We start from the raw sequence: 27910 nt of genomic DNA, 5'->3' as shown, positions 1-27910 counted from the left end.
ATATACTATATTATATCATTATATAATTAAATTGTTATCTTTATATGATCTGAATGCTTTTGCATTCACCAACTGTGCATGTAACTATTTTCTCAAAATTACAAATTAATTTTAAATGTATTCTTCACAGAAGATATCTGCATTATTGCTCTTTCATATGTAACATGTTAACACTCCACTCTAAAAAGACATACACACTTATTATATATCATACAATAATGTCCTTATTAATTTATTTAATTATTTTAATATCTAATATATATTTATTCAGATGAGCACAGGTGAACATAGACAAAATGTCTAGCAGGAGAAACTTGATTGCATTACATATCTGCTTGAAAAATTAAGTGCAGTATAAAAGTTAGTACATTTTCTGCTGATCCCAGTCAAGTTTCTGTGGAATAGTTAAAGTCCGAGTTCACAGTTAAGAAATAGGTTACCCTATTCATTGGCAAGTCTTGTTGAATTCAAAATTCAACAACCTTGTAAAGGTTAAGGAGCTGAAGGAGGAAATCTACTATATTATTAGCTACCTAATTCTGTCTAGGAAATGTGCAGCCATTGGTAAAATTTTGCAGTTCACTTATGTAAGCTCACATACACATTCAAGAAAACAAGTCTCAATGTGATAGTAAAACTGAACTTTCCATTTGTTTGGATGGATTATGGGTTTTTTTCTTGTTAAAGCATGAGTCTGAACCTCCACTCACCTGGAGTTTGTTAGTATTTGGAACTGAAGTTTGCTTCAAGCCTGAAAATAATTATGTTGGCCAAATCGTTGCTGTGGATCTATTAAAATTTCTGTAATACCTTAACCAAAATAATTTTTCTTGTGTGTGTACAACCTCTTTGCTATCAGATTGTTTCTAAAATACAAGGGAGGAAGATAGTCTTCATTGTAATAATAAAGGCTGCAAAAAGATTAGACATGGATTAGTTATATAGAAATCCCTTTTCAAAAAATATTTATGTGAATAACGTGTTAACACTTTTACTAGTTAATAGTAATAGGTTTTGAGTCTCCAAAGATGCCCATGGTTATTTTGAACTCATGGAAAACAAACATTCGATTATAAAACAGATCAAAACAAAAATAAGATAGACCATTATCTGTATAAGGTCCAGATTGTTTTGTATTCACCGACTGTGCACGAAACTATATTTTCTCAAAACGCCAAATTATTTTTAAATGCATTCTTCTCAGAAGGTAATGTTATTATTGCTCTTTCATATTCAATATGTTAACACTCCACTCTAAAAAGTACATGGAGTTAAATTTTAAACAACCAACTGTTGTACATATATGTTGTGTTTAAGAGTGGTGTAATATTTGATTTATTTTTCCATTGAAAAATAATCTTATAGATGCCTATTACACAGAAATAAGTCAATGATATTTACAGGAGAAATGTTAAATCCACTACACATGACAAAAGACGATGTGAATAGTCCTTCAAAATCCTATTTGTTGGTCCAAACATGATGTCATTTAATTTTCCATAAGAGCATAAGAAACCAGCTGAAAAATAGTGGTTAGAAAAATTGAGTGGGCCATTTTACCTATTTCCTCACCTAATTCCACAGTTCATTTTCAGAATAATTTTGACTCGCAGATGGAAGGCAGTGCTGATTTCCCTTTAGTCAGCTTTCTCTGAGTAGACCTGTACCAGACTTCAGCTTTCAGGAGCTGGCATAAAAATGAGCTGAACCACCCCATCAAATACAAGAAGTTGTTTCACTTCTTGGGTCCACTATAATGGACCTTGTTTCTGGGAAAAAACTTCTTGTCATTTACCTGTCAGGAATCTGTACCGACAAACTGTTCACATACAGTCCATACAGTGCATCTAGATACAGGAGACTTCCGGTATTACCATGAGGCACACCACATAAGCATAAATTTCTCTAGCTGAAAATATTTAATAAGGGGGAAAAGACTAAGCAAGTACATTCATAAACAGATTTCTTCCCAAAAGCCTAGTCAAGAATGCTGGCTATTAACAGCATATTAGTAGTAGCGTTTTCATTCCAAATAATAAGTGATTAGCCAACCACATTAAACAATAATGAGAGCCAGTAATCATTTTTTTATCAGCAAAATTAGCCTGGACTCATTTTAAAACAACATTTAATACAAGCAGCTTAATGAATATGTAAAAGGTAAAAGTTATGCACAGAACCAAATTTTCTCTGCAAACCAAAGATAATTACTGTATCTTGACTGTTATACATGAATTTCCATAGAACAGTTCTTTCCCCACTTCTCATTCTTCTGCATGCATAAATTATGACAGTTTTCTGTTGGTGTCTCCAAAGGACTCAGTTTTATATGCAGAATGAAATAAATTACTGATCGATTTTGATAACACTCAAGATCTTTGATCTGCATTTTTGATACAAGATCTTTGAGAAACCTATCTAAAGAATAATAATAAATCAGATAATGAAAAACATTTTTACAAGAGTATGAGGACAAACTTGGTATCTTCTTTCTCTTTGTAGGAATAACGTGGTGGAGTAGGCTGGATTTATATAGACACTACAGGCGTCCTGGACTTAGAGTGCATAGAAGTAACCTATAACCATGGTTTTTACCATTGAGATAACTCTGTGTCTTGAAACTGGCAATGAAATGTGATGGAAACTAATTATAGTAGCATTGTAGTGTTCCGTTCTTCCAGCAGAATCGTATGGGGGACAGCTCAGTCCTTAGAAATGCCAGCACAGTTTGGAGTGTGAGAGAGTGAAAATATTTACATTATGCTTAGAGGTTGATCTACAAATTTTCATCTCAGAGGATACTAAAGTCTTGGTAAAACGTACTCAGATTGTAGGGCACCACTTGAACCTTCAGTGATAGGAAATGTGGCATTCTGTGTCAAAACTGTACCCAGAAGTTGTCAGAAGGAATTGCACCTGTAGCTAAAACACTTTTCAAGAGCATAATTCCCTGAACCAGTTAGGATAGCCAGCATTGGCACTTTGAAGAATTTGTGATTCTCCTTGATAGGAACCAGTGAACACAACTATGTGTAGGGAAGTACGGGACGGCGTGAGGAAGGGCAAGACAAAAATGGAACTGAACTTGACAAGGGATACAAAGAGTAACAGGAAGGGCTTCTACGGGTATGTTAATCAGAAAATGAAGATCAAAGAAGATGTATCTTCCCTCTCCCTTCCCCCCCTACCTCAATAAACAACTCTGAAAAACCGATAAAAATGATGAGAAGGCTGAGGTACTCAACAACTTCTTTGCCTCAGTCTTCAGTGTCAACTTCTCTTCCCACACCTCTCTAGTAGATGGACAGCAGGACAGGAAATGGGGAAGCAGAGTGCTTACCTATAACACTCTGGCCCCGGAGCTGCAAGCTCACGGGCTCAGTCAGGAGTTTTACTTTAAAATATATATATCGGGTTCTTCAATACCTCAAGATAGTGTCAAGAGAATAAGCCACAGACTTGTTCCCAAGAGGTGTTTTTATTGATAATATAGGGAAGAAAATAAGGGAACCTGGCCAAAGTTCAAAAGTGCACCACACAAGCTAGACAAAACATTTCACCACGATATCAACCCCGCACATGCTAATCCACAACACTTAAGTTAAAATCCAATCTCGCCAGCTCCAAGCCACCCAAAGCACCAAGAAGGGAGCAAAGAAAGAGAAGAGAGGAGAAAGAGGGAGAGACAAATTATATAGCTACCATTGGAACCTTGTGGAAGCTCTCACACGTCCACATGGCAGGGCTGTGACACGTGGCAAACATATGCCCTTGGTTTTATCTGCTCTGATCCCTATGGCAACTCCCCCCCAGGCAGTGCCTCTGGCCCACTGGCCACTCTGCGGTTCTAGGCTGGGGTGGAGGCAGTGTCCTCACTGTCCCTGCCAATCTGAGCCTGGCTTAGGCGCTCCAGCAGATGTGTTATGGTTTTCCCAGGTCGTTTGTGACTGACAGGTGTTCCAAGGCTTCCCCGTGTGGGCTTCAGAGGCCTGTCATGAGGGCTACAGTGCCATTTCACCTCCGTGAGGTTTGACCCATCCCTTCCACCTGCATACACACACACACACACACACATACACACACACACACACGCACACACACACACAGAGAGACATACACTCCCGAGGTGGTTTCAACCCAACAATTATTGATCTGGTGTCCCAGGTTCATGACCACCTGAGGAACCCGAATGCACATAACTCTATGGGACCTGATGTGATGCATCCCAGCATCCTGAGGGAATTTGCTGATGTAGTTGCCAAGCCACTCTCCATGATATTTGACAAGTCATGGCAGTCGGCGAAGTCCCAGGTGACTGGAAAAAGGGAAACATTGTACCCATCTTTAAAAAGGATAGAAAGGGGGACCCTGTTAACATGCTAGATAATAGAATAGTGCCAACCAAAAGCCAAAGTTGATTAAGTCAAATTGTGGCCAGTCAACATATATTAAAGTAAGCAAAGGCTTTCAGCAGACGTGTTTTTACACTCTCAGCAGATTCAGTACACCTAAGCCTCCATTCATTTCTACTCAATCATTTGACATGTTGTCTGAGGACTGATTTAAATCAAGTCTTTAGAGAAGGCTATTAATTGACTCACCTCTGCAATTCTCAGTGCTACCGAGATTTTTCCCAAAGATTACTACAGTTCATTTAATGAATACAGGACCTGACATTGTCAGAATATATTGTACAATCCCTTATTATACTAAATCTTCTAAATTACCTTTTCATTTTGATAAATAAGAAGCCGTGAATGACAAAATATTTTGAGTGTATATAAGCATTTTTATGGAGAAATCTGCAGCATATTACACAATATTAGGGACTTGAATTTCTTCTTCCATTTTCTGAAGTTGCTTTGCTTTCAACATCACTGACCCAGTTCATTAAAGTTACGTCAACAGTCAACCTGTGCTAAACAGAAAGTAGGTTTAGAGTTAGGAAAACCTCTCTATTGTCAATGATTATAAGGCCTTCTAGTGACTTGAATATCATGTACTGATAGTCCTTTCCTCCAATCTGTTTTTTACTGTAGCACTAAATTGAAATTACTATAGGAATATTTCATAAATGTGCATTGTCTATTACTCAAATATACTTTATTAATATTAATTCATAATTTTGGAGGGAAGTTTGTATCTAAGCATGGTCTTCCAGGCAAAAGCAGTGACAGAGATCAGGATTACAATTTTTTTTTTTTTCATTATAGATGGTGTCATAATCAGGCTATGCTAATTTTTTATAGAGTCCAATACAGAATTTGTACCTTTGTTAAATTTACTTTTGTGCACTTCCACTATTACAGTATGTCAGAAATTTGTGGAAGCAGAAAACAAGAAATAAATGTAACATTATTTACAGTTTGCACATTATGTAGTACATTTTTATCTTAACACATCCATGTAGATGCAAGCTGATGTGGACTCTAGCCATTGCTCTAGGAAAAGTCTTAACTTTACCAAGTGATGAGTAAGATCTGTGTATTTAAAAAAAAAATACTTGGATCTAGTTTTACATTCATGAAATGTAAGTCATCACAGTAGGGTCAAAATAGGCAGTATACAACCAAGTTATTTCTTAATAAAGTTTGTGTATGGAGATTTGAAAGTCTAAAATTCTGTCTCTAAAACATTGCAGACTTTTACAATACCAAGCATGCACTTTCATTCTGCAGGGAAATCCTTGTAGCACTAGAGTTAGGAATGAAAAATGCATTTTGCATATGTGATTTCTAATTTTTAACAGCTTTATAAATGTTCTTTATAAAATATGGCAACCTAAAAATGTCATTATTGAATTGCAAGTGGTGTTTCCATGAACCAATTTGTCCATCTGATTGAATTAAAATATTTGTTTTATTCAGGTTTGTATTGAAATGTCTTTGTCTTTAGTTATGCCTGGAAACAGTATTAAGGAATTTATTCAGCAAGCATTGGTCATTCAAATGAGATCACAGAAGCTCAACAAAATAGGGATGTTTATTCATATTCCTGTCTGTAGATCAGATCTACAGTCAGAGTGTTCTGTGAAGAAGCAGTTACCATATCCATTTGGATGAATGCAACACAAAAGTACCAGTTCAATCTATGCTGTTACATTGTGCAGACTTATGATTGTAAAAAAAAAAAACCAAACCAACCAACCAACCAAAAAAACAAAAAAGCCCACATAATTGCAAATGCTGGATACTGTGTTAAATAAGTTTTAAACATTAAAAATGTCTAGCTGGCACCCCTCCAAGGTACTGCTTGACAGGAATTGGTTAACAGCTGATGTGAATGGAGAACTGTCTCACAGATAAGTTGTAGCTGTATATGTTATGTTATGGTATGAAATATGGTGGTTTATGTGGTTGTTTCACAATGATCAAGCTGTTGAGTCATTGGTTCTGTTCTTGTTACTAAGCCTTGCAAATTCAACACAGAGTAAGAAAGTCAAATAGGAGTATTTTTCTTTTTCAGACACCATCACTCATAGAAAAATTATACCATCACCAATACCTCAGAAACTCAGCCTTCTTCAGTTGCTGACTTCTGGGTGACTGATTATCTCTGTTACTGGCTGTGGGCCTGCATAAGTGTTACTGTGCAGGATTTGATAAGCAGCGCTCTCTGTGGTATACTAAAAATGAGTGCTCCCTCAGTCTACTGTTTCTGTGCTCGTGTTAGAAGTAGAAAGCAATGGAAGTTTACTGTAGTCATGCAATTAAGCAGAGGCAATCAAAGGCATGGTGGGAGTGGATCTGGTGAGCGGGGACATGCTGTTCTTCCACAGCTGCTCTTCACAAGGGCAAAGAAGGAAGCTGTGGGAACAAGTGTTGGGAGACAGCAGTTAATATCTGTTGTGCCTTTGCTGTTTACCCTGAAAAACTTCTTGAGTGAAGAGGTTTCTTCTGAAACATAGTTTGAGGATTATCTTAGTTATTCAGAAAGGAGATATTTGTTATTCTGTGTGATGAGGCTTGAGCCTGCAAAATTTCCTAGTAATTGCACAGCTGGGAATCACTCTGTCTTCTGATAGAATGAGTGACAACTGAATTTAATATCAATCTGAAACATTCTACCAGACTTACACATAAAACGTGTGCCTGTAACATTAAAATTTTTTGTATATTAATAACAATGTGATAAAATATAGGAAGTTTGTTCTAACACGATTTCTGCTGTTTAGTAATTTCTTTGTTATTTTTATAGTGCCTGAGGCTCCCACAATCTTAGAAGAGAATTGGAGCAGAAGTACAGCCTACAGGAATGTTAAACTTTGCTAAATTATATTCTTGCAGTAGATAAGGTTTCCACAAAAGTGTGCCTTTTTTTTGATTGAATACATTTTATGGGATTAGAATTTTTTTAATTAATATATTCTAATGTACAGACTTACTTCTCTCAGCTTTTTCTATTTCTTTGAGTTGTGAGTTTTCCTCGATTACTTTTGATAGTTTTCTGATCTTTAATATCTTTGGAATTCTAATGTAGTAAATATTTTTTGTTGCTGGTTACCAAAATTGTATTTATCTTCTTCTCAGTTCTTATGTTTTATGTTCCATGTTGGTTTTTTATTTGATACTTCAAGCATATGTAAAATTAAGTTTTCTATCCCCCACTTAAGAAAAACATTACTTGAATAGCACATTCACAGCAAATAAGCAGATCTTGAGCACTGTTACTCCATCATCAAAAACCTTTGAACAGGAGGAGAGACAAAAATCATTGATGTCAATCACTGAGAGTAATTCTACAATTTTTAATCACAACCCTGAGTATGTCCCAGGGTGTCATTTTTTTAACTGTTAAGTTTTTTTATTGTAATTTTGAATTAATATTTAAAATATTCTTTCACATTCCAAATATGGTGAATGAGTGTTAACCTACATCTGTAATATACATTTCCTGTAACTAAATTATTAGCTGCCTCTACAAAATGATTGATTCCCTTTAGAATTAGCTCTAACTGCTTTGATAATTGAAGCCTTGCATAACAGTCCCCTTGAGGGCAGGATCCCTACTGGTTTTCATAACGAATTTTACCTGAGTTTAGTCCAGAATGTAAGGCCAAAGATACAGTATATTGTTTCTTAAAGTGCTCTATTTTCAGTTCTTAGGTTATCAGATCTATTTTGATGTGGTAAACAGCTCAATGGCATATTAAGAGAGAAATGTGTCCTTCTTTGGTTCTGCACATGGGTTCTGAATTCTGATGCCAATGCAATTAAAGAGTAAATTGTGAAAATAAGTGAAAGGCACCGCTGATAAACCAGGGTAAATTGGATCAAATCCAAGCCCGATGTACCACTTTATGGCTTCAGTATCTTCCAGATAATTTTTCCGTTTTTCTAGTCTGAGGCTCACAAAGACTGTATAGGAATCTTTACTCCCTGTGTGTCGTGGTTTCACCCCAGCCAGCAACCAAGCCCCACTCAGCCGTCCACTCGCTCACCCAGCAGCAGGATCAGGGAGAGAAGCAGAAGGGTAAAGCTTGGAAATGTGAAACCCTACCTTTTTCATTTCTCAGTCTTGCTGTGAGACTAGGGCTTTCCTGGGCTTTGGTTACTTTTTGGGTTCAAAAGCACATTCTGTGGCAATGCATTGTGCAGTTCCAAAGGGATACTCCTTTTGCTGAAGTTTTCAGTGGTGTGATCACAATTAAACAACACAGTACTGTAAACAAGCTCTGATTCAAGTAAACTTAAGTTTTCTTAGTGAGTAGAGTGACGCAATTTGGTTTACCAGTAATGACGTATTTTAGTTGTGTACCAGAAGATCTTAAACCTTCCAGTCCTTTCGAGTCCTTTGAGTATGCTTGTGTCATAGTGGGCACTTCTGCAAAATAGCCATCTATCATGAAATGTGAGAAAAGGCTCAGAACTGTTACTTAGGTTTGTATTTTGATTGACAAGATGATCTGAGTCCACACAAGTAACTTCAGCATAAAGCCTTAGAGGGAGGCCAAGAGAGTTTGACTGCCACTCACTTTTAGAGAGAACTAGGTACCTATATGTTATTGCAAATCAGAAATGTAAAAGGTAGCATACTTTTAGGACTAGTGACAAAACTGTCACTAGTGTCACAGAATGCTGTGCATTTGAAGATATGTGCATTATACAGAGATTTGCCTTGTGAGCTCAAAATGAAACCAAATTATGTAGATTATGTTTACAGATTTGTACCTGACCAAATTTATTTTAATATTAGTACATTTTCAAAGGATTATTTTCATATTTTCTGTTAACTTTTCAGGTACAAAATGTTTTTATTTAAATACCATAACTAAACAGTGTTTGCCCTAAGCCTAGTTATACTTTCTGTGGTACATGATCAGTCCTATGATTTTCCTGTTTGGTTTTAGGCATAAATATTTGAAGATTATTTAAAAAATGGGAGATTTCCCTAGACATATTTTTCCTCTGTAATGTGATTCACTGAATCCCGCTCTCTTCAGTAATCTTAAATCTTTCTTCCTTTCCTTTAATATTACATGATTGCTGTGAACTGTGACTGGGGTAAGCATTGTTCATTTATATCTATTGCATTTCAAACTGAAAAAGTGAAGCTACGGACCTTGCCCTTAAGAGGGGGAGTGGAGGGGAATCGTAATGGTAGTGTCTCTAGAATCCTCAAACAATGAAGTGTTCATGGATGCTCTTTTTGGGATTTTTCAGGGCATGCTAGCAGGAATAGTTTTAGTTTAATTTTAGCTCAATGAATGGGCAACAATTTGCCAAAAATACGGATAGTTTTGGTATTAAAAGAAGAATAGTTTCTTCGTGTAGATGGGAATGGTACAGTTTCTATAAAATTATTTTTTATGATTCTAAGTGAAAAAGAAAGACCTGAGATACGAGGAGTCAGCTGTTATGAGGTTCTATTTTAAGTCTTTCTTGCCTTGATTTTTCTAATCTTTGTATTCTTGTTCGTCACCTTCAATTTTCTGTACTTTCAAAGGCCTTTAATTCAAACCTTTTTTCATTTTTAGATGTTTAATTATTATTCCTTCCCCTTATTAAATTTCATTTTCTCAAGACACACCTTATGAAAGAGAGCAATTAGTGAAATAGTTTTAGAAGTAAATGAAAGATCTTAGTTCTCTGCACATATCCTTTTCATCTTTTATCCTCTTCTTTTAACCTGTTCTAAACAAAAAAGAATATCCTATGCTGCTTTTTGTAGATTGTCTTTCAACAACTGTACTTAATTTTAAATAATTCTCTAAATCTTGTATGTGAAAGGCATAGACAGTGGTCTGTGTTAGTTATTTATATGCAGAGCTTGAAAGGCTGAACACAGGTAGCATTTGACTAGGGATAAGGGTAACTACAGGTGATTTCACATATTTCTCTAAAATGAGTTTGAACTGTTTTTTTCTAAGAGTAAAGATATAAATCAGCTCTTTCTTTTCAGTGGGGCTGTAAATGCTGCTCATGTCAAGGTGATGCAGAACACTTGCAGAGTGACTTGGAGAATGTCTGCTTATGACACAGTTCTATGAAGGATATCTCTGGTGGGCATATATACTGTGTATAAAGTATATCAGTGGTGTGACCATGGTTTATGACTGACTGCCTACAGAGTTACACCGGTTAACTTGATCCATTGTTTCACTTAGTCCAGACAGTTTATAAAACTGGCTTCTAAACCAAGGAAAGTACATTCATCTAGGAGACATAGTTGTAGATGCGATTTAGTTTTTCACTTGCTTGTTTTAATACATGAATTAGAAATACTTAGTGAGCATAAAAACAGAGAAAGATGCAATGAGTCAAACCAAATAGCCAGATTTGCATTTTTTGTCTGGCAAAAGTATCATTTGCCTAGACAAGACTGTAAAAATACAGCAAGTGTTTGAGAGCAACTTTCATCAGTCTGTGAGTTGAGGACTTGCTGAATTGTAAGAGGTATCTTTGTACCACTAACATTTAAATGGATCATTTCATCCATGATTTAGGCTATTTTTTTCAAAATTGTTCTTGCTTTTTTTCATGTGCATGTGCCATGATGTCATCATAGAGTGAATAAAGATGTGAATAAAAACATAAAAGATAAGTCCTTTTCTTTCCAGTTTCTTGTCTGATTATTTCATTTGATAGTCATCAGTGTTGTCATATTACCAGAAACATCCATATTTGCATTTTCCATGCCATTTATGATAAGCTAGTATTCTATCTGTTTTAATTTCTTTTCCAGTTTGGAGAAATGCAGCTTAAGCAATACTCTGTACTCAGTTTTTTCCTTGTTCAGGTGTAGCTACATCCTCCCCATCTTGCTCAGTGTCTTTTCTAATTCTTCTATAACATTTATAAGCTTGTTCAACCACTAGGACTGGTTTTTAAAGTATACCTGCTACTCAGTCTCATAAGATTCCTGGATAATTTTTAATTTTTACTAACCCAAATAACTAAGCAGCTACACCAAAGTTTCACGTTGCTCGGGGGAAAGGATGACTATAGCACAGTACCTCAGAAAAAAATTCTTAGCAAATTGGCTCCATTCTCAGTGGCTGTTTCCTCTCTAGGCTCAAGATGTCTACAGAATCCTTTTGGCAATGCATTCATTTGGTCGAAGTTTCCAGTATTATGTGAAAGGTACTTCAGCAGTGCTTAAGGAAAAGTGCTATGAAAGGCCAATGGATTAGACTCCCACAAAAAATGTCACTAGTATACGACTTCTTCATTCATTTTACCACAGCTGAACACCAATTGTTCAATTTTTCACAGGCTTCTGTTGAAGGTGTAGTTGGATATTGTAGTTCACAAGGTTTCTCACCCACAGCCTCATTCCTCTTAATAAATGCTCATTTTTCTCTTATGAGCAACCAGAAGGATTATAACGCTTGATACAGAAAGTAGTCATTTGGGTTAATTGAAAATTAATTATAAGAATATGCTAGGACCTACTCTAATTATGCCCTAGCAACTTTTTAGATTTAAAGACGATGTTCATAAACAATAGTTTCCCTCTTCTTTAAAACGGCCAGTTATTTTCAAATCATGAAATAGAGTGTGTTTTCCCATTCTTTTTTTTAAATAGTGGTATGTTTGAGAACAGTCCATTTGTAACAGAAGCTTAAAACTTGAGCTAGTTTAGTTCAAAATCTGACACTTTTTCTAGGCCATAAACTTTATTTTCTCTCTCTCAAAAACACCTATTTCTTTCCATTTCTTCCATCTGTGTGAATTTCAATCCTCCTTCCTTCCTTCTGCAATAATGATCACAGGAATCCCAACTGATATCAGCATGCTGCCATGCTACCAAGGGTTATTTAGTGCCAATGTCATTAATTAGTGATCTGGTTGGATATGCTGATTTAGTGGTAAGGACTTCTCTCAGCTTCTCCTGAGGGCTATTTCTTAAAAATGCTGCCTACTTCTTTTCATAATTTTATGATTTTTTTCTTCCTTTTTTATCATACAGCATGAGGAGATTTGGTAACTAAGCACTTCAGCTCCTAACTAATTTCATCCATTATATTTGAATGATGCAGTACTACAGGATTATAGGGTAGTTTTTCTGCTAAAAGATTGTACAGGAACTGTGTCTCAGGAGACTTAACTCCTGGCACTCACTCTTTGACTGATGGTAGTTGCTGTGTATCTGAGCTGAAAAGCTTTTAGTTTAACAGGCTGGAGGCCTGATCCTGCTTATATTGAATAAAAAAGGGCTGTCTTCACTGTATGATATGAGGTGTCCTGAGTGTATGGGAGATAGAAAGCTAGAAAATAACAGGTCTTAAAATAAAAGACCACCTGTTGCTAGCAAAATCAGTATGACCAAAATGTACACAGATATTTTAAATACCAAAATTCATGCAATTTAAAATTATTGGAAAGCTCCCATCCTTGTTATTATGGCTTGAAAAATTTTAACAATAATTTATGACATTCTGCAACAATCAAGAAATGTGAGCGAGAAACAATAGCAAACCAGAAATAAATGTTTGAATAATAACATGTAGTTTTCAAATATCCATCTCCCCTAGGTGAATGAAGTTTGTCTCACTAGTAAATACAGAGGGTTTTGGTTGCTTTACAGACAGTCTTCAGCACCTATTCTTCCTGGCAATATTTTCCTTTTAGCACTTCAGTCTGCCAGCTGGAAGAAATTTCCCTCTCTGTCTCTCCACCCCCAGTGCCAGCTGTGGGGCTTTCACAGATCACTGCTTTCAAAGACAGATCCATTTTAAGGTGGCAGTGTCAAACTTAGCAGTTTATCCTCACGAGCATTTCATATTAAACTGCCATACACAGGAGAGGAAGGTCTATTTCTGCTTTTGGAGGCAAGGACCAATAGTTCAAGATTTTGAAGCCAGGGAGCATTTGTTGTTGTTCAGCAAGGAGAAGAGAAAGGGAAGAAGCATCCACTACTTGTAAACCACTGCGCAATCCCCTCAGGACTCACAGTTAAAACGTTCTCAGTGGTAGATTGTTAATGATAAACAGTAAGAGCTTTCCTGACTGGAAAAGCATGGCTCTTCATTTCCTGCAAATCACCTGATCCTCAGAAAATTACCATCCCTTTAAAAATACTGTACCTTGAAAATGAGAATTTACATCATTAGGTAATCCATCACTTGTGATACTGTCCCACTCCCATCTGTTCACCTGAGCCTGGTGGCCCAGTGCTCTTACCCTCATATTGGCAAATAGTCCTGGCATCAGAGTGAAGGAAAAGGGGGCTGGTGGAGAGGCAGAGGAGCAGGCCCTGGGGCGGGTCAGAGATAAAGGATCAATTGTTCCTTTCAAACCTTTTAGGTAAGTTGTACTAACACAGTATCACTGGAAAAGTGGTTGATTGGGATTGGTGGTTGGGTGTAAAAATAAGGTGTCCAGGGTAAAAAATAGGGTAAGCCTTCTGTAGATATGTTATTTCCTGTGATTTGAAATGGACTACAGTGGAAAATATTTCCTTGGCATCATGTGTAGTAGCAGAACTGCACATATTGTCAATGAAACATGCAGTGCAATGATCATGGCTCCTCCTGTGATACAGCCGAGTTTTTGTATCCAGTTTTTTATGTGGCTATAATTAGCATGTCAGTCCTAACGACAAAGCTGATCCTTGAAGGTCAGAAAAGACAGAGAATCACATTTTGACAGCCTCTGTTTCTGTGGGGTGCTAGGAAGGAGAACTTAGCATATTGCTTAACAAAGCTGGGATTTTCTTATCTCTTCAAAGATTCAAGGAGGGAGTGAGGCAATTACTCCTTCACAGAGGCTACAGCAGCAGCAATCACCTTCATCTGATGTGAGAGCTGCACATCAGGCAGCAGAATTTAAAAATAGCATGCCTGTCTCCCCCTGCACACTAATGCTGTCACTGTTCTGGTGAAGAAAATCTCTGTAAATTCCCCTGAAAGCTGTCCCTTTGCCTCGACCTGCAAACTGTTTTGAATGGCCAGCATGGTGGCATAAGGTGTCCAGAGCTTGTCAGGAAAGCTGTCTCAGTGTGCAGCCATTTTGCAAAACCAAGCTTAGTTGTGACAATAAAAATAAAGAAAAACCAGTGATGTTTCTCCCTTTTTCTTAGTCTTACACTATTTGCAGCAGAACTACAGTGTTTACAGCTAACATTTGAGTACAACATTGTGCAAATGGCTTCATACTTCAGGTGCAGAGAGATTAAATACTTCTACCATGACAAGTTTGCTCAGTCCTTGGAGTTGTAAATTTGTTATTTCTACTCACAGAGAAATATTCTGAGCTAGTGACAACTGATGTGAGATCATAGAGCTCTGATATTTGTTCATTTTTGTCAGCCAAGAAAGTGATCATCTGATGGTCAAGAAATACTGCTAAACAGGTGGCTGGCTGATATGATTTGGGCAAGTCCCTCTTACTTGTTATGTGTAACTGTTGACTTTTCCTTACTGTGTGAGACCTCTAGCCCAATGCAGTCAGCCTCTCAACCTGTGATGTGCCAGGTCCTGGGAGGCCTGGAGAGGGAAGGAGGTTGCACCTCTGCAAAGTGTCTGGAACTGTGCTGCCTGGTGGGCTCCCGCACTTGAGGGGATCCCAATAAAAGGCAGGTGTCTTGTCTTCCTGTGGCTGAATGCAGTCTCTGAAGGGAATCAATCAGTCTGATTCTCAAAGTTATAGAAAAAGAGAATTGAAAATCTTTCCCACTGTTGGAATGGTCCATCCAGGGAAGGATTTAAAAGATCTGTAGGTGTGGCACTTAGGGACACACTTTAGAAGTGGACTTGGCACTGCTCCTAATGTTTGGACTCAATGATTATAAAGGTCTTTTCCAGCATATTTCCAATTCTATTTTCTACAATTCATAATTATTTTACACTATCTTTCTAGCCCACAGGTAGCCACAGATCACCTGTGCATAGAGAAACTGTGTAAGTTTCAATTCACAAATTGCTAAGTTTTAGAATAAGACAAACTATTAAAAAACTTTTTGTCTGAGCAAAAAGAACTGATATGCAATTGAAAGAAACAATAACAATTCATAGGTTTTACTAGTCACCATTTCTTTCCCAAATTCTTAATGGTTCTAAATATGAAAAAAAAGTATATAAATCAACTTCTGCATCTTTAAATTTCAAATGTATCAATATGATATATTTAAGTTTTTCCAAAAATTATTCAAATCTCATTGCATCAAATCCATATACATCTTTTGGTTTGTAGGTGATGAATACAAGTATTAAATCAGGATTAGGAAGCAATCAAAATAACTTGTTTTTTCATAAGTTTCAACCTATAAGTTTTCACCTCTTATGATAGAGGTCTATAAAAAAATTTCTCTCAAATCTCATATCTTCTTAAAAAGTTACTGGTCGTAATTAATAAATAACTCTTACTCTTTGAATTCATAGTGTTTCTTAGATTCTGCCATTCTTTCACTTTCTTTGCTTTACAAAGAACATCAGTAGCAAAAAATGTTTCCTAAAATATCAGATTGTTACTCTTCATGAACAGTGTCAAGTTCAAAACCCATAAAGTTTTATTTCAGCTGCTAAGTTTAGCATAATTTTGCTGCTCAATCATAAAAAAAAAATAGTTGATGCTTTAAATATGACAGATGAAGCATATGTGTAAAACTTCTACAACTGTAAGAATAAAACTTAGTTCTTTCTAACTATTCATAGATAATTCTGCACACGAAAAGGATCCTTGCTACTGGTAAACCACCCTCATGTAAGGGGTACTGAACCTCCCTTAGTAGACTATAATTTTGGGGGGGTTTCCTGAAGTGGTTATTCACACTGATTCTATGTGTCAGATCAAGAGTCTGAAAGAAGGTTGTAACAATGTTTATTGAAGTGATGTTTGCACTCTAAGTTCTCCCACAGCCGATGTAGTTCATCAAATGATGACCGAAGAGCATTAAACTGATAGTCAGACATGTAGCTTAATGAAATAATGCAGTGCACTATGGCAGCAATATATCTGAATTACTGCAGGTTCCATTTACAACTCCAATATTATCACCAGACGTAACAGTGCTGTTATTCCTTGGTATGTTATTGCTATGATACAGTGTGTGCTGTTTCCTGCCTTCATCCTGAGCGCTGACTGAAGATCTGCATATTTTTTTACAAAGCAGTTTCTAACTTAAGATTTATTTTTCATTCATTTTATCACTCCTTGAGATCCACATGAGATGGTTTCATGAAGTCTAAACAAGACAAGGCTTTAACTACATTATTCATTTTTCTTGTCTCATATATAGACACAGACTAACACTGTAACTACAGAATTAGGAATTCCCTTGTGTTCTCTGGATCCATGCTCCTGTCTAGTATCGTTTTTATGGGTTTATATTTTCTTATTATATTCCTTTAACCCTAACTGTCTAGATTTTGGTGGCAATAAATATTTCTAGTTTATCTTATTCAGTTTGTGGGTCTGGTTTGGTTTTTTTATAGACACACAATAAAAAGCTTTGAGCTCTGGAAGTCCCATGTTATATATAAGCATGTACTGACAACAAGCATTTCTATATGGCAGACATTTTTCTTAGCAAGACTATGTCATCCACTAAAATATTACTGTCTTTGTTTTTCATTATTACTGAACCGTAATGGTATGTGCTTGGCTTGAAATCTGATAGATCCTTAAATTAATCTCAACATATTCTGCACTGTTCCTTTGCACTAGGCGTGATAGTGGGAGATATAGTTCTTTTGATACCATATGTGCCAATGTATTCTCTATCCAGATAGAAACAGGTGGAAAATATTATAACAGTTGCAGCCCTAGCTTACAGGCTTTTAAAGTATATTAATAAGTTAGGGGCTTTGTTGCTGTTAGAACGGACTGCGACACAAAATATTCAGCAAGAAAGTTTATTGGAAAGAAAAGGAAGCAGCAGCAGCCCAGAGCTGCCGGTTTACAGCTCTTTAAATACAGCTCTTTAGGCATACATATATTACACAGATAGGTCAACTCAAATACACAAACCACAATTCTTACAGCTGATAGGTGGACTTTTTCAGTTCTACTTTCTCACAGTCCCTCTGCACATCTGTTCTTGTTTTCTTCTCATGTTTACATTTTATGCAGCCATTTGTTCAAGATAAGTCTTTGTTCTCATGGGACAGTGTTCTTGTTCTCACGGGACAGCTTTCTCCTAGTATTTTTCTCCTCTTCTAAGAGTGCATCAACATGTTGTTAGGACCAAGGCCTCCATTTTCAGTCAGCTAGATTCCCCACAGGACTTGGTTTGAATTTGCAAATTATTCAAAGTCCTACACCTCAAACATTCTGCAGTTGAGAGGAAAGGTTGAATGTTTGTAAAATACGTTATTAAATGTGTTATTTGAACAGATGTAGAAATTTTGCACTTTCAGATTCCTGAAAAATTAGTAGAAAAGCTATTTTTGCAGAAGACACACCATGGTTTTTGTAAAGAACTGTAGATGTGTTCTTTGGCCAAGATGCATCCTCCTTTTACCTCAAGGAATGTTTCCTACAGCAACTATCTTATTGCAGAGTGTATTCTGTAACTATGGGTTCCTTCGTCTATATAATAATTATGTAGTTAATTATTTTTAACTTATCATCACTGAAATAAATCCAGATTAAGCAACAGCTCTTTGAAGCAGAGATGATAGGTTTTTTATCTGAAGTTATTCTTGTGTTCTTGGTCTACAGTGCCACCAGGCAAGCAACTGAGTCAGCCCAGGTCAGGGCCTCCTGGGCTGCATCTGGAGCAGGGTCACACAGCTGGAAGTAGTGAGAGTGGAAAAAGGAACAAATGTACTGGGGAAAGAGAAAGCAGGAGTGCCTTTGGAGCTCTCCATTAATTCTTTGAAAGGGGACTTATATTTCTGTCTGAATGAGTCCAGAGAATCAAGAATCAGAGGACATTTCAGGTCACACACATCCTAAAACAGTAGAGGTGTCTCTTGCAGACTTCATGCCCACTACAGGGGCTTAGCACAGTTACTGTGGGATGAGAAAAGTAGAAAATGAACCCCAAATAGTCTCAAACAAATACAATGTGAATTTTTTTGTTTGTTTCAAAGAGCATTTTAAGACTAAGAAAGTAGGAAGGCATAGAGAAAAAGAACTGAATTATGTTTCTACTTGTGCTTATTTTTTATTTCAGCTGCACCTTTTGATATACCTGTGATTATTTCTAACTGAAGGAAATTGATTGATTAGTTCATTTTTATTTGTAGTAGTCACTACTATGGGGCCCTGTAATTGGGCAAAGGCCAACATTTTAGGATGTTCAAGACCTTATTATGGTACAGTGAATCACAGATAATTTCATGCTTCTTATTATACCAGTTTTATTTTCCTGTTCTTTCTTATACTTTTCCTACTTCACTTTAAAATAAATAATTTACTCAGACTGTTAGAAATGGCCCTAAAAACCCAATGAGAATAATGTATGATAGCTTTACTCTTCTTTTGCATTTATAGCAGATATACATCTCTTCTGTTTGTTTTTAAATAAAAGAGAAAAATTAACTGAAAACATGTAGATTTATATTAATGGTAGCAGTAAGTCATCAGCAGGGTATATTGTCTGAAATCTTTTTCCTGTCTTGAATAGAAATATTCTAAGTTTCTCTGACAGTGTGGGCAAGAAGGAGGAAAATGATTTATTGACTACTCCAACTAAAATCAAACTTGATTTAAATTTTTGAGGAAATACCTTTTCATTTTCTTAGTCCAGTCAAGAGTCTTCAAATCCCACTGTTCGTTATTTGAGTTTATATTGCCAGGATACCAGACAGCAGCAACTTTTCCTTTCAAGAATTTAGTTGTTCTTAAGTGTGCTGAGAATAGAGAGGAGATTCATGAAGATGAGCACAGAATAACATCGGAAGGAAAAGAGTTTGTCAAGGCATTTTTAAACAACATATGAATTATACTTCCTTCCCAGATCAGAATCATGACCACAATACATTTTCTAAAACCATTTTTGTTTTCCATAGGACTGGAGAAAAATCTCATTTTGTCTGTCACAGTGAATGGATGATGACAGTACACTGATTTCTATGCCTAGAAAGATTAATGATGCTTCAAGAGAGATCTTTTACATTCATCATTCAAGGGAGATTTCCATCACATTCCTAATGAATACTTTGGGATCCAAGGACCTGGGAATAGATACCATCACACAGGTTAGACTCTACACAATAAATGTCCAAGTATTTATTCTAAAAGGATGGAAGTATAAATCCAGCAGGGACATGAGGATAGCTGGCATGTGCATGGAGGAAAAACACAAGCCAGCTATTTCATCACATAGCAGTACCTTTTCTTACTGTTGCAAGGTGTATCTCTGTTGACTAACTGTTTTAAGCTTTCTGACTGAGATTGAAACATTTTCAGCTTTTTTTACTACTTTTACATACTGTTAAGAATTATTACACGCACAAATATTTCATTTCATTTCATTCAGTATCTTCTTGGGTAGACACAAACATTTTTCTCCTTTGTTCTCCTCTCACTTATCCCTCCGTGGAGTCCTTACAAAAACAACTCTCTTTATCAGTTGCAAATTTATGTTCTTTTGTATTTTTCTGAACTGTGCATTTTAAAAAAGTGGGTTTGTTCAAAAAGAAAAAAAATTCAACATCTGTCATGTTCTTTGCAATTGTGGATAAGGTCAAGTAAGTAATTCAGCATCTTTTTTACATATATATTTTATAAAATGGATACTTCTGTTCAGAAGTCAAATAGCTTCTTTTTTTCTTCTCCAAAGACATATATTTTTTTTTAATACCTAAAAAAACCCCTGCACCTGTGATTGCTTCTTTTTTCTCCTTGGGGGATTGTTTTGTTTTATTATACTGTTATGATAGCAACCAACAAAGTTCCATATAATTTGGGGAGCTAAAATGTATGTTCTTTATGAGGCTGGTTTTGTTTCCATCAACTGAAGGAAAACAACCATTTTAAAAGCTCAAGTCCTACAAGAAATAAATAATCGCATTGTAGGTAAACACTGTTGCTGTCTATATAAGTAGGCTATAACATGGAGTAGTATAGTTACAGGATCTGACAAAGAACATAATAATGTACAATTTGTGGTTCATCATAAACTCCCATGTGGGAGGTTATAATTACATTAAAAGAAAACCATTTAATATAATTCACTTTGTATCTAGGAGGTCATGAGCATCTCTTGCTAATAGACTAGGCTCAAAATAAGATACATGTGTAAGTAGAAATGCTTCAAAACTCAATTTCTATTTTACTTCTCTTATAGTGTAAAAAAAAATATTGGAGTCTTATATAGTACAGATTTGTATTGGGCTATTTTTTTTATTTAAATGCAATAATTTTCTAGTGTATTTGCTATCAATTATAACTATCTTGGATAGCACTCAGACTGTAAAATAAATGTAGCAAATTATATGTTTGTGTGCTGAGTTTAGAATTTAAAACTATATCACTGCATGATTTTTTGGAAAACCAAAGTGGAGAATTTTTACTGTTACTGAAAGACTTTGGAGTGAATTGGCAGTATGGATTGTTACATTTGTGAGGAATTAGAATGAAACTGGTAAACTAAAACATCAAACTGAGAGGTAAAGAAAATTTGAGGTTATTAGTATGAACTGAAGAATTATAAATATTGACCCAACAGTGAGTTTAACCATTGGGCTTATCAAGATATTCTATCCATTAGTGTTTAATTAAGAAAAAAATTCAATAGAAATAAGGAAAACCATATTTAATTCTTGAAGATGTGGCATCAGAAATTTGAAGCACTTACAAATGTTTTTAACATGCTATTAGTAATGACTGAAAAAAAGTCTTATAATGATCTGATTTCGGGTATTAAATTATGGTACTAGATAATCTTAAAAGGCAGACTGTACTGTATTAAAAACAAAAAACCCCACAGGATTTTAAAGGAAGGCGTGAGAATTTGCACACTGGTGGCTCATTTCTCACAAAAGACATGAAAAATTCCAAGTAGAAGAATGCCAGTTCTTAAAATATTCAGCAGCATCTCACAGTAGCCTATGGGACCATGTTCATTCACCAGAAAGGTTTGTTCTGTTCTATCATCTTTGAAAAGCTGTTCCACAAAAGCAGAATTGTGTCACACAATAGCCCAACACATTTTAAGATATTGGGGTTTTTTTGCTATTCCTGTCCCTGCATTTTAATAAATGGCCTATGATTCCTTTAAGCCATATGTTACCCTGAAAGTGGTAGCATATGCAAGTTTCAAAATTAACAGTATGCAGCTTTGTAACAATTAACCATCTGCTTATAGTGCTGGTAGGAACTGATAGCATCTTCATGGAAGTCAGGAAAATATTAGAATAGCTTATTTGCCAAGCCTTAGTCATGAGTTATCCTATGCTGTAATTTGTAGTCCCCTGAGAGCAGTGAGAAGCGAAACTGCATCAAAGCTGCAAACTGAATTCTCCCTAAATATTTATCTTATATACTGTTAGTGATGGATTAAGCAGGTCCAGGAGCAGATGTCACACAAAAGAAGTGGATTAAAGAAATAACCATGAGGGGATAGAGTTGACAAAGACCAAAATTTTCCTGGATCTGGAACAGGTACTAATTTGGCTGTAGCTTCATCTGAGTGGGGACACATGATAAAGGATAACTGCACAGTATCCCTTTTAACCATAGTCCCTTCAACTGTTCCTACAATGTATTTATGCAGTACATCTGAAAAACTTCGGGAGTTTTGGCAGTTTTATTATTGTCAGTAACATGAATACAGGCTTCATGTCATTATACAGTGATGTGTGTAAACAGAGAGCTTAAAAACTCCTGCTGTGGCTCTGCCTCATGGCCATTCCTGGATAAGTATGGCCAGAAGCTAGGACTGCATTTGTGCAGACAGTATCAAATGAGGGAGAGGGAGTTTGCATCATCTTCCTCAGCAATAATTGAGCTTGTCACAGTAAGATCATAAGAGTTTATTTAGTTCTGTAGCTTAGCATATGATGAAAACCCTAGTGTTTTCCTGGAATGTTACTTTAAGCATTAATATTTTATTCTAAAGAGATTTTCAAGATCTACCTGGCTAAAAATGCACATGAGATAGTGATCAAAGAAACATGCGTTTCCCTTTCCTTCCTTTCCTGAAAGAAACCCTTCTGTTAAATTTAAATAATCTCTAGACTCCTTATTGTGTTGCAGGAGAAGACACTTCAGATCCAAGTAAAAAACTGAAGTCCTGTTGGTTTCTATCTCAAAACATACCATTTTTTTTATGTGGAGGAAAGAGAAATAGCATAGAATGAAGATATTAGGAAGCTGAGTCCCAGGAAAGTCATACTTTGGTGTGATCTAATTTCAGTTTTAAAAGCTCACATGTTAAAATAGTTTAATTACAGTCTTTGAAATACAACATCAAGTAGGAGGTGGTGGTCCTGCCCTTGCTTTTACTTTAATACCTGTCTCCTGCATCCATCTATTATATCCCTAATTTCTGAGGAGCTAGAAAACCTGTACTGTTAACAAGAAATAAGATAGCTGCCCACTAAACAGTTCCTTACTAACAGTTCCCTGAAGTGAGACCATAATTTCACTTTCCTGAGCCAGTGTAGAGAAAAGTATCACCATATCATGTAGTACAACAAAAAGAAAAACTCCACGTCATGAACAGCCAAAAATTTCCCAAAACTGTTCACCATTTTAATTGCTACAGGATATTCAAAATTAGACCTCTTTGTCAGTCATATCTGCAGAAAATTCTCTTCCACATTATTTCCTCTTCCAGTTTGCTCTGTGCATCCTAATCCTGGGAACCTTGCTTATTCCAGGATGGAATCTTTATCTGATTCTTAAGAAAACTTCAGGTGACTTTATCCACTGTATCTGTTTAGCAGACTTGGTGATTCCTTTCTTTGAGAATGTGTCACCAACTTTGTACATACAAAATATCTTTGCTTAGGACAAACTGTTGTTCAAGCTCTAATCAGTCATATATCTCAAATGCATATTCTGATAATATAGGACTGGAAATTTTGTAGATGCACAAAATTGTTAGGTCTGAGCAACAAAGAAAATCTTTGGTTATAAATTATGTATGCTTAATTTGACAAGGTACTTTCACAGTGAGAAAAACTTCTGCCATGCAGTAATCTGGTTACTCTGCTGGGCCTCATCATACGTCCAGAAGAACAGCTTGATGGCACTGAAAATAAGCAAAGCTTTTAATAATTCTTCCTACAAAAATGATCTCATGGAAATTTAATGCGTATAAAGTATATTGGAAGAGAAGTTCTACATCAGCATGAAGATTTCAAAATAGAAACAAGGTTATTAAATAGCACATCAGAAGTAGTGCGAGATGAAAAGTTATAATTTGATCACATAATCTTCCTTCAAAAGCAAGATATAAATGTATAAAGGTTAGATGGGAAAGAGATGTAGAAGTGAATGGAAAGAGAAAGGTTAAATCAAAAGAGAGTATGTTGGAACTAAATTAGTCTTTAAGAATAAGATAGTAAAAGGGCCTGCCACATGTAGACAGGAAGGAAAAATGGGGAAACAAGTGAAAAATAGTTTATCAGTAGATCCCAAGGAAGGAAGCCAGCTAAAATAAAAGCAATAATTTTATCCATGGTGGACATGGTAAGAGTTATATTTAAAGAAGAAAATTTAAAAAAAGAAAAAGAAAAAAAAAAGAAAAATGGGTTAGAGGCTTAACATTTGATCCACGGGGAGGGATGTAGAAAACTTCAATGAGAAATTACTTTGGGTTTGGATGCATATTTATTGCTCTCCTTGTTGAAGGCCAGACACAGAAAATTTAGCTATCCACAGACAAAGGAGTATAGCTAAGAAAATCTCTTAATTAGGACTATGCTTCATACATGAACATAAGACCCGTCTTTTAGCCCTGCATAAAATACCATTACTGCAGGTAAGACAGTGACTGTGCACCCAAACTCAGCTTGCAGTGTAAAGTGAGGTAATGCCTTGGTGACAGCAGTAAATTATTACTGTCCAAGAGCAGTAATAAAGCACTCATTACCCTCTTTGGGAGCAAAAGAGAACCCATTTCATACATGGAGGCAAGGATCTGTTGTTAGTACAGTTATGTTTTAACAGCCTAACAATCCAAATTAATTTATGCAGAAAAAGCTTTGTTGGTAATATAACTGTTATTATCTAAGAAAACTTCCTACTGTCTGCCCTTTTCTTCCTTTGAATTTTTCAGTGTTCCTCTGGCTTCTAAAATGATACTATAGTAGAGAGACTCACAATAGGCATCAACATCCGAAGTCCTTCTCTGGATAAAGGATGATGCTCATGATGAGGTTTTTTTCCTCAGTCTCTGATCCATCTAAGGGCTCTGTTTATTTGTTTCTCATGACAGTCTGCTTCTGTCATGTCAGTCTACAGCTAAAGATTAAAAATGGCACAAGTTCCTCTCCCACCTTCAGTTAACCTGAAAGGTTTGCACTGCAGGGACTACTAGGCCTGTTGACCCTTCCCTTGTCCATGAGATTCTCTGAGGTGAATTCCATTTGGGTCAGACATCGGTTATGTGGCCAGTGGCAACATGTAACCAAGACAGAACCAGCTCAGACCCAAGCAAACCCAGACAAGTCCTGAGGTCTTGTTTTGTCAGGTTGGTACAAATCCTGTTTCTGGGGTATACGGGGGAAAGCAAGTGAGAAAAAAATCACGTCTTGGAGATTATCTCTGCCTTTGTAATACTTCAGACAAAAGTACATACCATCGACTAAGTCTGTTGTATTAGTGGAAGTCTAAGGTGGTTTTAGAAGCTAAGGTGAAACAGATTTAACCAGTAGTAAGAATCAACATTTGTGTTTTAATTCCTGTAAGAAGTTACAAAGTGGTTACTATACAGGTTGGCTTCACAAGACCTAATGTATATGTACATGCTGTGGTGTTCTTTGTTAATAGTTCTCTTTCTAATATTAATTTTTAATACTTACAATTGTCTGAATAATCACTATGCTGAAGGATTGTGGGGCATTTTAAAGGCTTGTTCACTTTATCTGCATGCATAAAAACGTATGTGTCCATAACGCAAGTAAAAATATTTTCATATTGCATCCTATTCCTTACATCTCTTGTGTATTTTATTCTGCTACATCTAAACTTAGTGCCATGTCATCCAAGTAGCCCTATTGTCCTTTGGGAAAGATGTTAGGTGAAATGTCAGTCAGGATTCTGTGGTCTGATTTCCAAAAAGTGACAAATGAGTGAATAAATAATAGATGAATAGTAATTAACAGGCAATTCTGTGAACAATGGAAAAAATGGATGGCATTGTGTCATATATTATTACTCACTACATTTCCTGTGATAAATTTAATAATCTAGAGACAAGCACAATAATATTAATATGCTGCTTAGCATCTAGCAATAGCAAAGATGCTTGACAGCCAGTAAAGGCATAGATTTTTTCCCATTATAGGCATAGATTTTTTCCCATATTTTTCCCATTATGTAAGTTTGTATCTCTCTTCTCCTGCTTGGGTTTCACAAAACTTGTAGTACCTCAGCTATATTAGCAACTTGAGCCCTCTTCAATATTGGCTGCTGTGGAGTCACAAAGATTTAGTGTTAATAAAGAGAAATCAATCGAATGATTGAAAATAAGAAAATTATGCTGGACTAGTGATGATAATTTCAATATACAACTCCTTTAAAAATCATCTAGATTTGTGAAACGCTTTTTCTGCATAGATCAAAGAATTTGGTGATAGTCCTTCTAATGCTTCTAATAGCACTTGTCTAGAGAAAAGTGAGACTCCTAGCTGAGTGTAGTGAAAGAAAAGAAAAACTACCTCTGAAAAGAACAGTATGATACTTATAGCTGCAGTTGCAACCAAAAAAAAAAAAAAGAGAGAAGAAAGAACTGTAACCTTTTGATATAAAGATTTGAAAGGGGTTTTATTATTGAGAAAGAAGACTAGCCCCAAGAAAAAAAAAAAAGAAAAATTAGTTCATCAGAGATTCAAGGTGCTTATAAAATGGAAACACTGCAATAATATTTTGCATCTGACAGTAATTTCAATAGTAGTCACAATAATATTTCAGAACCAAACTTGATAAACGTGAAACAAAGAGCTAATGGCATTATGGTATTTAGAGATTTTATTATTCATTCTTCAAGGTTTGTTGCTTTTACAGGAACACTTCCTTCATCTCAGAGTTCTCTCATAAAATTTTCTGAGAAGAGTCTGCAGTGAGTTATATTTGGATCTTCTAAAATATTTTTCTGTATTAATGCTGGGGTAGCATGTGGGTCATTTTACCCACATCTCAGTATACATCTGAGCTGAACATCAGTACAATAAAATCCTTGCAGTTATGAAACATAAAGTACCAAAAATCAATTCAGTTATGTGCAATATATGTTGATATATTCCAATATCCATTGAACAAAGCATTACTAGAGTCCATTTTTGGTCAGATATGCTAATATTTATATCAACAGAAAGTGAGTAGACATTTCAAACAATAAAATTCTACATGTTGTGAGAATAGTATACACTAATTTCTTCCTCAAAAACCATTTGCCTATTCAATTAGAATAATTTCTGTATTAATCGGCATGATCACTGACTGTTTGGAGGGTTTTTTATCCTGGCATGGACAGCTAACTGCATGCTCCTTTCATTGTGATCCACATAATTTCTTTTTAATATATACTATAAAACATAGAATTATAGTAGATTTTGCTCGATTAAGATTTAAGCACTGCAATGGCCCTTAGAAATTTTTAAGTTGAAAATATTGAGGAGAAAGACTTCACAAAAGAGAATCTTAAACTGTGCGATGTTCAGAAATGTAATAATTAAATTTGGTAATTAAGTAGTAAGAGAAAAAGGTAGTCTGGAAAGTTCTGCGTAAAGAATAAATCTGAATGGTCATTGGTGAAGTAAAATACAGTATTTTAAGAATGATGGACTAATAACACTGAAATGAAACAAACAGCAAATGGTATTTGTCTATGTTCATGCTAACTCTGTCATTCAGTATTTACAATTAATTAATTAATGATAAATAGCACAGGATATACAAGGAAAAGTTTACAGCAAGAAGTATTACAATATTCCAAGAAAATATATGTCACATCTACTGTTATCATAGGATTCAAGGTTAGTTTGTGTTGATCATGTGGTTCAATCTCCTCCAAAATTATGAACTACAGTTTGTTCCGTGATAATAAATTGAAATCCATTCTTCTACATGCTGTAAAAACACTCTGCTAGGTTTGTCTCAGACTACTTTGTCATCTAAGTAATGAAAGTAAGGAAGTCCATGGAGCAGCTCATCACAGAACAAGAAATACAGACAATTCAGTTTTGCCCAGCCACATACCCTCTTTTGTAAGGACAGTTGACATCGAGGTCTTATTCAAAGCTCATCAAAAACAATGAGAGCACTTACATTGTCTCTAAGTGTCTGCCAGAGCACTTGCTAAATCAAAGCTCACAGCACAACCGCAGGCTTTAGTCTTACTGTAATTT

The 27910-nt window shown here is 35.8% G+C and overlaps 1 protein-coding gene and 1 long non-coding RNA gene across 5 annotated transcripts in view; one reads left to right on the top strand and one right to left on the bottom strand.

Moving 5' to 3' along the window:
* Positions 1-27910, top strand: part of CNTNAP2 (contactin associated protein like 2) — a 1017942-nt gene that overhangs the window by 780837 nt on the left and 209195 nt on the right. The window lies entirely within an intron of this gene.
* LOC113953111 lies at positions 717-3861 on the bottom strand. 2 transcript variants are annotated; one of them, XR_003529741.1, is made up of 3 exons: positions 3703-3861; positions 1796-1909; positions 717-911 (listed from the first exon to the last, which is right to left on the bottom strand). It is a non-coding gene; the product is annotated as an uncharacterized LOC113953111 (long non-coding RNA). The 2 variants fall into 2 exon arrangements; XR_003529742.1 differs by lacking the exon at positions 717-911 and adding an exon at positions 1572-1661.

Source organism: Corapipo altera, unplaced genomic scaffold, assembly GCF_003945725.1.
Source record: "Corapipo altera isolate COAL_440 unplaced genomic scaffold, ASM394572v1 59, whole genome shotgun sequence".
Lineage (NCBI taxonomy): Eukaryota > Metazoa > Chordata > Aves > Passeriformes > Pipridae > Corapipo > Corapipo altera.
This window is presented reverse-complemented; position numbering and strand designations above follow the sequence as displayed.